Genomic DNA, 12,316 nt, shown 5'->3' with positions numbered 1-12,316 from the left:
CGTTCCTTTACGGCTCTGGGAGGTGACACTGGCGGGCGGCCCGGGGCGGCCGAGGGGCCCTGAGCTCGCGCATCTGGTCTGCGGGGCGGGGCGGGGGGGAGGCGCGACTGAGTCGGCACCTGGAGGCGTCCGGAGCCTTCTCCGGTTCACCCAGCCCCTGAGCAGGAACTGAGCTGTTCGTCCACCTGGCTGGGGGACGGGGGAGGGGGTTGGGGAGGCTTGAGGCTTTTCCGTCTGGGTCCCAGGCAGGGTGGGTCAGTGGGGCACCTCTTTTGGGGCACCTGTGGAGAACCTCTTCCGTCTGTGTGGGGAGGCTGAGTCTGCGCTTGAGGGCCGGCTTTAAAACCAATGAAGCCTTTGGAATTGGGCTTACTGTTCCTGGTTTGTGGGAAGGGGAGTTTGGGCAGAAACTGACAGCTTGTTTCCAACTCCCCTACCTCTCGCAGGTGACCTTGCCTCACTGGACATTTTGGAGAGTGGGAGTGTTTTGGGTGGGGGAGAAGCTGTGCATGTGTGTGGGGTCGCTGGCATGGTTCCTTTCCCAGGCTGGGAGCTCTTGGTGGGCACCTGGGAGGGAGCTCTGGCCACCGCACCTGGCTGCTTACTCTCAAACTTCTCGGGGGCTGATTTAGGCCCCTCTGGGGAAGTTAGAGGCGTTTCACTTCTGCCACCTGGCCCAGGGTGCGTGGGTTGCGGGGAGGCTGCTGTGCACCTTCTTTCAGGCTTGATTTGGGAGCACATCTGGGGCCCTGGTCAGAAACCTGCTTCTTCCCATTTTTGTTTGTCGTGGTGCCCTCTGTGTCGTGACAGAAGTTGCAGGTGCCCAGAGTGGTCAGGACCTGAGGGGAAGTGGTTTGGGAGCCCTTTTCCTTGTTGCCTGGAAAGTGGTGGGTTTATAGTCATGAAGCGGCTGGGGAAGGGTCTGGTGTCTGGCTTAGGGAGGCCCTGCTCCCTTGTGTGTGTTTGTGTATACTGGGAATGGGGGGGCTGAGGGCGGGTGAGGAGAGAGACTAACTAGGAAGGAATGTGGCTTTCTTCCTGCCCCAGACTTGTTCAGCACCATTAGCTAAGCCGGGAATTTCTTCCCCTGTTACGTTCCCACCACTTTCCTGGTGCCCACCCTTCCCGTGCTTCTTCCCACTTTTTTTGGGCAGTTTCCTTCCTGTCCTGGTATCACAGTTTCCCATTCGTAGAAGGGGTCTTTTTTTTTTTTTTTTTTTTTTTTATAGAGCGAGTTCTCCCTTGTCCAAACGATTCCTCAGGATGAGGCTAAGGTGCCCTTGCTGGTGAGGAGTTGGGGGGGGGGGCGACACACACCGTCTAGCTTAAGATTCCCTTCCTTGTGGAATTCCAGCCTGGAGTCTTTTCCCTAGGCAATTTTGACTTGTTCTGCAGGAAGACAGGCTTTCCTAGAAACAGCTGGGGGAGAGCTCATGAGTCATGTAAATAAGGTGAACTTGGTACCTGGTCACTTATGAGCCCCGCCTTCCCTGCCATGCTGCCCTCGCTTGATCTAGTCGTCCGGAAGGCCTGCCTGTATGTCCACCTTATGCTGTCACACGGCTATTTTTAATTTAGGGTGTTGGTTACATCCCCTAACTAAGCTGGATCTTCCTCATGTGAGGGTGAAGGTAACTGCAGACTCCGCCTCATCCCACTTGGAGCCCAGCTGTGTATGTCAGCCAAGAGGGGCTCCCTTGAAGAACTTCTCTAAGCCAGTTGGGGCATCTTGGCTAGCTGGGCTAAACTTTGAGGGTGACCCAAATTTGCATTTTTCTCAGAAGCTGATTGGTCATTTAAGTTACTCGGCAATTTCATATTTAACATTACTTGTTGGGCATTGTAGTGGACTGAGCTAAAATCAGGGCAGCTTGGGTGCTTTTGAGTGGTGGGCATGGGGAAAGTGACTTGAGGAACTGGTTTGTGTGATTAGAGGAGTGTATGGATTATTAACAAAACCTCTTATGTACAGCTGTCAATAGTGTCTGGAGTTTTCTATTCTGTAGTGCTGTGGTTATATGGTTTGCCAATGGCAACTTGTGGAGAGGGTTTTTATTTTTACCTTTAATTGCAAAGAGGCTTTTACAAATTCAGATGTGGCAGGGGACTGGAGAGGAAGTTCCTGTGAAACTTTCTCTGTGGCCCAAGAGAGCCTGTAATCCTAGCTCTTGGAGTAGCCTGAGTCAAAGTCTCCCATGGTCCAGAGGGGTGTGGAGTCTGAGCTGCCTTTGTGCAGACCTGGTGGCCAGCCTGGAATGTGGCAGAAGGTAATATACGCAGCTGCCCCTGTCTAGACTTGGGCTTCATGCAGTTTCTCCTTGAATATAAAAAACTCGAGGGAGTCCTGATGTGGCTACTCCCATAGATCTCCCTTTTCACTGTGATGGGCTACTTCTGGGAGAGAAGAGAGAGGAAGTGTGGACCCATCCTTCCAAGATAGCGTCATGCGCCTGCTCAGAGAAATGTTCCCTGGCCGCTCTGAGGAAGTGTACCTCCTTGGGGCGCCTGCCTCAACCACCCGGGTATTTCATTGTTGGATTTGGTGGGCTCTGTTGCTGAATGACTTTCTCCTCCTGGTTTATAAGCTGCTTGGTGGAGAGGAGCATATTGTTGTTCAGTAAAAATTGAGGGCCCGGGGAGGGACTCAGGAAGCCTGAGGATTGTAGCCTATCTGGGTTTAAATCTTGGTGCTACCTGCTTGAGGCCTTGGGCCAGTGCCTGACCCCCTCCCAGTCCGGATCCTCCCCTTTGGACCTATGAGGATTCCAGTGCCCAAACCTCTCCCAGCTCCACATCCTTCTTGTCCTCAGGATTGTGCATGTCCCAGTATCTGACCCCTCCCAGCCCTGAGTCCTTCTTCTCTCAGGATTGCAAGGTCCCAGTGCCCTACCCTCTTTGAGCTCTGGATTCTTCTCAGGGCTGGGAGGGTCCTAGTGCCTGACCATTTCTGAGCTCTAGATCATCCTCCTCAAGACTGTGAGGGTCCCAGTACCCAACCCCTCCCAGCTCCAGATTCTTCTCTCAGGGCTGTGAGGGTCCCAGTGCCTGGCTTCTTTCTGACCTCTGGATCCTTCTCAGGACTATTGAGGGTCCCGGTGCCCTGCCCTGTCTAAGCTCTGGCCCCTTCTTCTCTCAGGGCTGCAGGGATTCTTTGGCACGTCTGGCCATCAATGCAGCCCTGACACCTCCCTCCCTCCCTCTGTGTTCTCAGACTTTGGTGCCTTTACCCAGAGCTGGTTCCCACCTGGAGGTTTGAATAGAGACTGTGGGAGACAGGGAGCCTGGGCTCCTGCATCTGCCTAAATCTGATTTAGCACCTGACTTGTACAGGGCTACTGCTCAAGTGCTGGACGTTCAGAAGTGACCAAGATGAGCCCCTAGCATCATGAGCTGACATTCTGGAGGCAGGAGACATATTGTGATCAGGGCAGCACAGAAATTGGTACAAAGAACTTGTCAGCAGTCAGCATCAGGAAGGAAATAAAATGGGGTGATGTGATGGTGCACGGCGGTGTGAAAGGTACCAATTGAGAGAGGAGATGCCAGAGCTGAGGTCTCCCTGGTGAGGGGTCCTGTGCAGGGAGGGGTGGGGGTTCCAGGCATGCTACCTTCAAGCCTTAAGACCCAAGAGGCTGGGGAGGGTGTTGGGGCGTAGAGGGCAGCTGCTGTGGCTCCGTCCTGGGGAAGGGTGTGTGGGGAGAGGAGGTGGAAGGGGCCTGCAGCAAATAGTCCATGACTCTTGTAGAGCTGCTCTAGGGGCTGCTTGCCCGCTGCTAAGGGGGCGGCTGTGTGGATGTCAGCTCGGGCACTGGTGGCAGGAGGAGCCTTAATTTAGCCTCTGTTCCCCTCCCACAGCGAGGCCCTGGGAGGTAGGCTTGTCTCCCCTTTCTGGGGATGGCTGCACACTGGGACCAAGCAGGGCAGCTTCTTGCCAGCCCTGTCTGCTTTTCAGACGGGCTGTCTTCAGGAATAGCTGGGGGCTGCCCCTCTTGGCTGTGGGCCAGGCCCCTCTAAGCCCTTTGTCCAGGCTCCTGACATCTTCTTGGTGACCTTGGCAGGAAGGCTAGCTTGTTGTTTCCCCTATGCACTGGGGGCAGTTGGGGCTTAGAGGGTCCTCGTCTACCTGCCCAAGATCACTTGGACTGTCCTCACTGGCCCAGGCTGCCACTTGAGTTGGGAGGGAGCTTGAGCCACCGGGGTGCAGCTATGGAAAGGTGAGACCATGGTCTCGAGTTCTCGTTAAATGCCAGCGTTCTGGACTCCTGCAAGCCCTGGTGACATGAATGGCTGTGCAGATTCCTGAGGTTGCTGCAGTGCCCCCTGCCCTGAGAATGCCTAAAGACGGGGATAACCAACACCTGTGGATCACACCCCACATGCCAGCACTGGCCCGAGCTGCACATGCTAATTTATCTCACCCCTGTCTGTCAGCCCTGTGGTGGGGAATGGTTCCCACCTCTCAGGTGAGGAAATCGGAAGAGACTCTGGGAGGCCAAGTCACTGGAAGGAAATCCCCAGGTGGGACCGGACTGAGAACCAGTCGTCAGGCTTGAACTCCATGTGTGGCTCCAAGCTTTGCCCTCTCTGAAGGGAGGTGGTCCGGTGGGCTGGGCCAGGTGTCAAGAGCATGGCTTCCTGTCTCCTGCCCTCTGGCTGTAGGGGTTCAGTGTACTTGTGTGTTTCAAAGTGGGCTCTTGATAGTTCTGGCTGGGGTGAGTCCTTCCTAGAAGGTGCATGTCTCGTAGGTGCTGTGGGAGGATGTGTGAGTGACCCGGGGTGTGGGGTAAGTGATGGAGGTTTCCTCAGGCAGCCAGAGAGGCTGCGTGTGAGGGCTCAAACCTGGCTTCAGCCACTGTGACCCTTGACTAGGCTTCCGGCTTGCATGCTGATCCTGCACCACGGTGACTGTGGCGATTGTGTGTAAACAGCAGGCTGCTTGGCGGAAACCCACCCTCTGTTGACTCATCGGCAAGGCCAGAGTTCATCACCCTTGAAGTAGTTTTGACATCATACCCGGATTGTGACATCTCTGGGGAGTCTTTGAAAATAACACTGCTTCTCCTGTTCTGAGTAACTCTGGTCCTGGAGCAGACACTGGTTTCGGGAAATCTGCTTCTGTGGCAGCAGCCCTGCTTCATGCAGCCTGGCCAGGCCCACGCGGCCATCCCTGTTGTGCCTTTGGGGTTTGGCCTCCTCTGGGTCCTTCATTTTTAGGGCCTTGCTCCCCCCCCCAACTTTTAGGATTTTCCCTTTGGTCTGTGGTGAGCACGGCCTGGAGTTGTCTGACCTCCTGTGATATGTGGCTGCTCCACAGTCACCAAGTGCCCAAAGGGACGCCTTTGAGACCAAATGACCTCTGACCTTAGGTGCAATGAGTGGTAGACAACTACCATGTGTAGTTGTTTTGTCACTTTACTCTTTAATAAAAAAGCTGGTGTCCAAATGAACCATCTAGAGAGACCTCCTGTGCCCACACCAAGTGGCCGCACCGGAGTCTGATGCTAATTATATTCTCTGGGCTCGGTCCCTCCCTGGCCACGTTGTGACGCGGATCTCGGCTGAGTCACCAGGTCAGCGGGGCACGTTGGTGACTCCCCACAGCCCTCCTGGAGGGGAGTGGACCTCGTATGTTTGTGAAGTTCTTGGGGTCACCAAACTCTTATTTAAAACTAACACATGTTAAGAAATTTACTATAAAGGGAGTGTAGTTCAGAGTGGAAAACTTGCAAAATACCTGAAAGGACTTCCTGTTCCCCTGGGCACAGGCCATGGTTGTTGTTGACACCTGGGCGCCTTCCTCTGCCTTGTGTCCAGGCAGCTTATCATCACAGCTGTACCCTCATATGGTGTTAGATCTTACTTCTTCCCCGACACCATCTTAGTTCTGTTATGGAATATAATCGTAAGCTTTACTTTCTAGTGACTGCGTATCCCTTGCAGTGTGCACCGTGATGGATCAGTATTCCTCAAGTATGTGTGTTTGGGGCAGCACACCAATCCTGGGGATTCCTGTGTGCTGGGAGCCTTGTCTGCCATCCCGTGCTATGGGCTGTGCAGAGGCGCTGCACAGCAGTGAGCAGCATCTCTGGTGTGCCTGTGAATCAAAGGGGAGCATGAGGCTGCCTGTGGCCGAGTGAGCACCACTTCTGTATGTTGAAACTGAGGTTCGGGAGAGATGTGGTCTGGCCCGTGGTGGTAAATGGTCAGAGAGGGCAGGGCTAGAGGCGGGCGGCTGGGGAAGGAGGCTCTGAGGGCCTGAGCTGGGGTGGCACTGGGGAATGGGCAAGGGGACAGATGTGAGAAGTATTTGGGCAGCCATCTGTGGCTAGTTGGGGAAGCAGACATTTCTAACCTTTCCTGATTCTGGCCATGTGGCAGAAACATCTTCACACTCAGCTTGATTGTTGTGCCTGAGCCCGGATTGTGAGAGTCGGGTTATGCGTGGCTTGAAAAGATGTTGACAGCTGCCTCTGGAGTGACGCTGGGCTGGAGAAAAGATGAGGACAGCTGATCAGAGAGCCGCTGCAGGTCTGTGGTGGGTGTGTCTCATTGTCACCATTGATGTCGAGGGACGGGGTGGTAGATGTGTATGTGCTGCCTCATTGATGCTGGCTGTGGAGCCCACACCTTTCTGGGTTGCTGCTTTTGTCCCCAGATGTGGATGTCACGTGGTTCTTTAAGTGGAAGGTGTTTTGAACTGATGTGGCAGTTCTGGAAGCCAGCAGCCATTTTCTTCCCAGTTCTTAGATGGTGTTCTTTGCTTGGGGGTAGTTGGATGCCAGGTTTCCCTTATTGTGCTGGTGTGACCAGTTTCTGGTTAGTGGGTGCTCAGGATACTGGGGGAGCCAAGGCTGGATGGAGGGCAAGTGATGCCATCCGAAGCATTGGGAAAGTTGGGTCAAGGGGCTTGTGCCCACTCATCTCTTCCCAGCTTTCTCAGATGTGCTGTGGAACAGGCAGCCTTGGATTACCCCATCCTTAAGAAGTTAATGAGCTGCCTGGGATTGAGGACTGTGGTTAATCCTCCATGCCTTTGTGCTGTTGTGGGTGTTTTCACTGTTCTTTAGATGGGGAGACTGAGGCTTGACTCGGGGACACCTTTCCTGAATGTGTGCCATTCCAGCAACCCCCACTCCTACCTTGCGCTGTTGGTGGGTGTCAGCTCCTAACTGTTGGCCTTGCTGTCCCTGGGTCCATCTTAGACATGGAGGGAAGGTGTTCTAATAAGGAGGTGCCTCCCTCAAAGGATGCTGAGGACCATGAGTTGGGGTCAGGTAAACTGGCTCTAGCTAACTCCAGTTGACAGCCTGGGGACCCAGGCTTCCTCCTTAGTCTCAGTTTTCCTGGGTTGAAGCAGCACCTAAGATAGTAGTGGGCACCCCAGGTCAGAGGGTCCTGTCATCCCATCCCGTCTGGTCAGTCACCCCCCCCCCCCGCCTTGTATGCACATGTTAGTATACCACAAGTTTAAAATATCTGCTTGTTTGTCTCTATTGTAAAGGGTTTCTTTTTTAAATTAAGAAATGGCTTTCCCCAGATTCTTTAGCAGCTTTCCTGCCAGGAAGCCCACCCCACTGTGTTGAGGGAGCTGGGCCCTTTTGCATGTTCTCCTTCTCTATCCCTTGAGCAGCCTCACCAGGTCGTGATGGTGGAGTGGGCAGTGAGCAGGGGCCATAAAGAGCAGAGGAGGGGCAGGAAGTGCTGGCTGAGTTTCTGAAGAGACTTCTGACCTGGCCTGGTGTGGGGGGGTGGTGACTGCTGAACCCACCAGGCTGGTGGCCATTGCGCGTGGAATGTGAGGAGTCAGGCCCAGAGCTCTGGATGCAGTGGCTCCGCCTTTGCCTTCAGGTTACATGTGAGCTCTTGGCTGTTGCGGAGTCACATAAGGGCAGTCTCGGGGGCCAAGCCCCCTCTCCACTGGAGAATGCTGTTTCTTAGGGATCGGAGGTGGGGGTTCTGTTTCCTCCATCGTCTACCCTGGGCAAGCGGAGCCCCACTGTGTAAGGGCTGAGTAACAAGGGATCATCCCTTATATTTCCCCACGCTCCTTGGCCTCTTTCTGATATGGGGATGGGTCCTCCGCAACCCTTACCTGGACATGTGCATGTGGCCTCGTTGTTCTGTTTATTAGACTGATGGGATTTGCTGGTGGGCTGAGGCAGGCCAGGTGCTATTCTGGGTCTGGGGGCTTCATGGTGGGCAGGCTAGCCAGGCTGCATCCCAAGGTCCTCACGTCTCTGTGGGGGAGGCCCACATGGTGGTGATGGTGACCATGGGTGATGACTACCAGGAGGGAGAAGCACAGTGGGCTGTGGACAGGAGGTGCCCTGGGAAGTGGGGCAGGCAGAACCGTCTGGGAAGAGGCTGAGATTGCCGAAGTCTGCGTGAGATCTGAGAGGGTGGCCACAGGAGGGAGGCTGGGGTAGTGGGGCAGCTGGAGGGCATGGGGGTAAGGGGTGCCCAGGCAGGAAGTTGGGGTTAATTTCATCATCTAGCCGACTAAGCGTTATGACTGCAGTGTCCTATGTGGGTGTAGACGAGCTCCATCATCCCCTGCCTAGGCTCACTGTGGGGGGACTGACCCAACACTGATTTCATTCCACTGCATGGACAAACGTTTTTTTCTGGGGTGTTCCATCCTATGACCATGGTCAGGGAGGCCTTGGGAGTGCTAAGACCAATGAGTGAGAGTCTTTACTGGAACCTCTTAGAGCCTTTCTTAAATTGTATTTTTATTTCTTTTTTTATTTATTATTTTTTTGGTCTTCCCCTTGTAAAGGGAGATTCAAGTTTCTTGGAGCCTTTTTAAAAAAATTGTGGTGAGATACTCATAACATAAAATTACCATCTTAACCATTTTTTTTTTCCTTCTTAACCATTTTTGAGTGTACAGCTCAGTGGTATTAGGTGTGTTTGCAGCCATCATCACCATCCATCCCCAGAACTTTTCCGTCTTCCCAAACTGAAACTCTGTTCCCATTGAACACGAACTCCCCATCCCCCCCTCCCTCAGCCCCTGTTGTCTGCGGTTTTGGTTTCTGTCTCTGAATTTGATAACTTTTGGGATCTCATATAAGTGAGATTATATGGTATTTGTCCTTTTAAATTTTCTTAAAGTTTGGTTGTTTGTTTATGTAAGCAATCTTTACACCCAACATGGGGCTCGAACTCATGACCCCGAGATCAAGAGCTGCATGCTCTGAGCCAGACTGAGCCAGACAGGCGCCCTGGTATTTATCTTTTTATGACTGGTTTCTTTCACTGATCATGATGTGTCCAAGGTTCATCCATGTTGTAGCATGTGTCAGTTTCCTTCTGTTGTAAGGCTGAATAGTATTCCATCGTATGGATATACCACATTTTGTTTATCTGTTTGTCTGTTGATAGGCACTGGATTGTTTCCACCTCTTGGCTGCTGTGAGTAATGCTGCTGTGAACATGGGCATACAAACCTCTGGTCAAGTCCCTGCTTTTTTTTTTTCTCCCAGTTTTATTGAGATGTAATTGAGATCCAGCACTGTATAAGGTTAAGGTGTACAGCATAGTAATATGACTGACATATATCGTGAGATGATGACCACAGCAAGTTTAGTTAACATTTAGAATCTCATGTTGATACAAAAACAGAAGGAAAACTTTTTTTTAAAAGAACTCTTAAGATGTACTTTTTTTTTTTTTTTTTTTTAAGATTTTATCTATTTGAGAGCTAGAGTGAGGGATGAGAGAGAGAGAGCACGAGCTGGGGGCAGGAGCAGAGAGAGAGGGAGAAGCAGACTCCCTGATAAGCAGGGAGTCCAACATGGGGCTTGGTCCCAGGACCTGGGGTCTTGACCTGAGCTGAAGGTAGACGCTTAACTGACTGAGCCACACAGGCGCCCCTAAGATCTACTTTCTTAACGCCTTTCTTAAGATACACTCTTCACAACTTTCTTACATATCATACAGCAGTGTTAGCTATAGTCACCATGTTGTACATTACATCTCGGTGCTTATTTATTGTATAATTGGAAGTTTGTACCTTTTTTTTTTTTTTTAAGATTCTATTTATTTGAGAGAGAGAAAGAGCATGAGAGGGAGGAGGGTCAAAGGGATAAGCAGACTCCCTGCTGAGCAGGGAGCCAGATGTGAGACTTGATCCGGGACTCCAGGATCACAACCTGAGCCGAAGGCAGTCGCTCAACCAACTGAGCCACCCATGGACCCCGGATGTTTGTACCTTTTGACCCCTTCCTCCAATTTCCCCTCCCCCCACTCCCTGCCTTTGGTGACCACGAGTCTGATCTCTTTTTTTGTGGTTTATCTTTTTCTTTTCTTTTTTTGGATTCCACATGTAAGTGAAATCTTACAGTATTTGTCTTTCTCTGTCTGATTTGTTTCACTTGAGTCCTTGTTTTCGGTTCTTTTGAGTATATAGCCAGAAGCTGAGTTGCTGGATCATATGGTAATTCTGTGTTTAACTTTTTGAAAAAACTTCCACGCTGTTTTGCACAGCCGCTGCCCCATTTTACATTCCCACCAGCAGTGCCTGAGAGCTCCAGTTTCTCCAGCCAGCCATCCTCACCAACACTTGTTCTTTTCTGGGTTGTTTTTTGTGTTGTGTTGTGTTTTGTTTTGTTTTGTTGCTAATAGCTGTACTGATGGGTGTGAAGTGGTCTCCAAGCCTTTAAAAGTGTGCGAGTTAAGGATCTGCCTTTGGCTCAGGTCATGATCCTGGGGTCCTGGGATCGAGCCCCGCATTGGGCTCCCTGCTTGGCGGGAAGCCTACTTCTCCCTCTCCCACTCCCCCTGCTTGTGTTCCGTCTCTCAATGTCTCTCTCTGTCAAATAAATAAATCTTAAAAAAAAAAAAAAGTGTGCGACTCTCCAACAAGAGTTAGGGTCTGTTAGGCTTCTGACACCTGCTAGACTATTGATGGGCTCAAGAGTCCCGTTGCAGGTGACAGAGAGCTGGACCCCAATGGAATCTGGCCATGTTGGTCCTCACACTTGAGGTGGGCTTGGGGTAGCTTCAGGTCCTGCCTGAGGGAGGATCTTGATCAGGGTCCTGGGTGCAGATGGGAGGAAGGGCAAGGAGAGCTGTTACCATCCCCCGGCCCTCCCAGTGGCAGGACTTCTGTGTCTCTTCCTGTCCTCAAACCAAACAGAGGCCCTGAGGGTGATGGGCAAGGCTAGGCTCTGCCCTTCGGCACCTGAGGCTGCTGGGCCCTTCCCTGGCCATAAGTTCAGATAGGGCAGAATTTGTGCTATGGTGAATTTACCTCTTTGTGTCCCATGTTGAATCACAAGGAGTCTGGTGGGAAATGGGCTTTCTTCCAGTTAGGAAGTGGCCTGGAGGCCCCTCAGGTCGGGTGCTGCCCTTTGCGGGGTATTGGACAGGTAGGGAGCTATGCCATTGTGTTTGCTCCTGCCTTTGGCTTGGCCTTGGGCTGGGGCCTGTGTCGGTGCTGAAGGTGGATGGGAAGGAGGAGTGGTGTTTTTTTCTGACCTTGTGGGCAGATGCAGTCCACTTGCCTCAGGGCTTCCAACTGTGGAGGCCGTGCTCCCTGCCTCTGTCATGCTGCCTTCTCCCCTTCTCCTGGAGGGGGATGTGTGTGTGTGCCTGGGGCTCCACACTTGCTTTCAGGACCCATAGGTAAGCACAGGCTGATCAGAGGGGCTGAGGGGCTGAGGGACTGGGCTGAGGCAGCTGTCCCTTCATGCTGCCCTTCCTGGTGGTGGTGGTACTGCTGGGACCCAGGGGGTTTTTGGAGCAGCCTTGCCTCCTGCCATTGACCTGAGGAGGATAAGTGAGCTGGGAGGTTCCTTTTTTTATTTTCCCCTTTTTTCTGAACAGTGACTTTTTGGAGGAAATTCAGCTTCCTGATATGGACCTTGTGGTTCTCCCCACATCTGGAGGGGATGATGTAAGGGTCTGATAGCAACACTTACAATGAGAATGCCCACTGACTGAAGTCAGGACAGCTTGGTTTGCAGTAGCTGGGCTGGAACATGAGCTTAGCATGGCTTTGCCTTTGACAGTGGGCACCTCCTGCCTTTGACAGTGGGTGACCTCCCCACCATGTTCTCAAGGTCCTGTCAGGGATCCCATGCCTTGTCCCCATCCTGGCTGCTCTGTTTCCTTCCTTCCTTCCTTTTTAAAAAAGGTTTTATTTATTTATTTGAGAGAGAGCATGATTAGGGGGAGGGGCAGAGGGAGAAGGAGGAGCAGACTCCCTGCTGAACAGGACCCTGGGATCATGGCCTGAGCCAAAGGCAGGGGCTTAACTGACTGAGCCATCCAGGCTCTGCTCTTCTCTTTTCTCCCCTCCCCTCCCCTC

At 52.5% G+C, this 12,316-nt stretch overlaps 1 protein-coding gene across 1 annotated transcript in view; it reads left to right on the top strand.

The window, feature by feature from the left end:
- Positions 1-6,043: 6,043 nt before the first annotated feature.
- Positions 6,044-12,316, top strand: part of ELL (elongation factor for RNA polymerase II) — a 66,529-nt gene continuing 60,256 nt past the window's right edge. Inside the window, exon 1 of the mRNA XM_034658087.1 lies at positions 6,044-6,528. The gene's annotated coding sequence lies outside the window, so the exon portion shown is untranslated. The remainder of the gene's footprint in view (positions 6,529-12,316) is intronic.

This window comes from Ailuropoda melanoleuca, chromosome 4 (genome assembly GCF_002007445.2).
Source record: "Ailuropoda melanoleuca isolate Jingjing chromosome 4, ASM200744v2, whole genome shotgun sequence".
Taxonomy (NCBI): Eukaryota; Metazoa; Chordata; class Mammalia; order Carnivora; family Ursidae; genus Ailuropoda; species Ailuropoda melanoleuca.
This window is presented reverse-complemented; position numbering and strand designations above follow the sequence as displayed.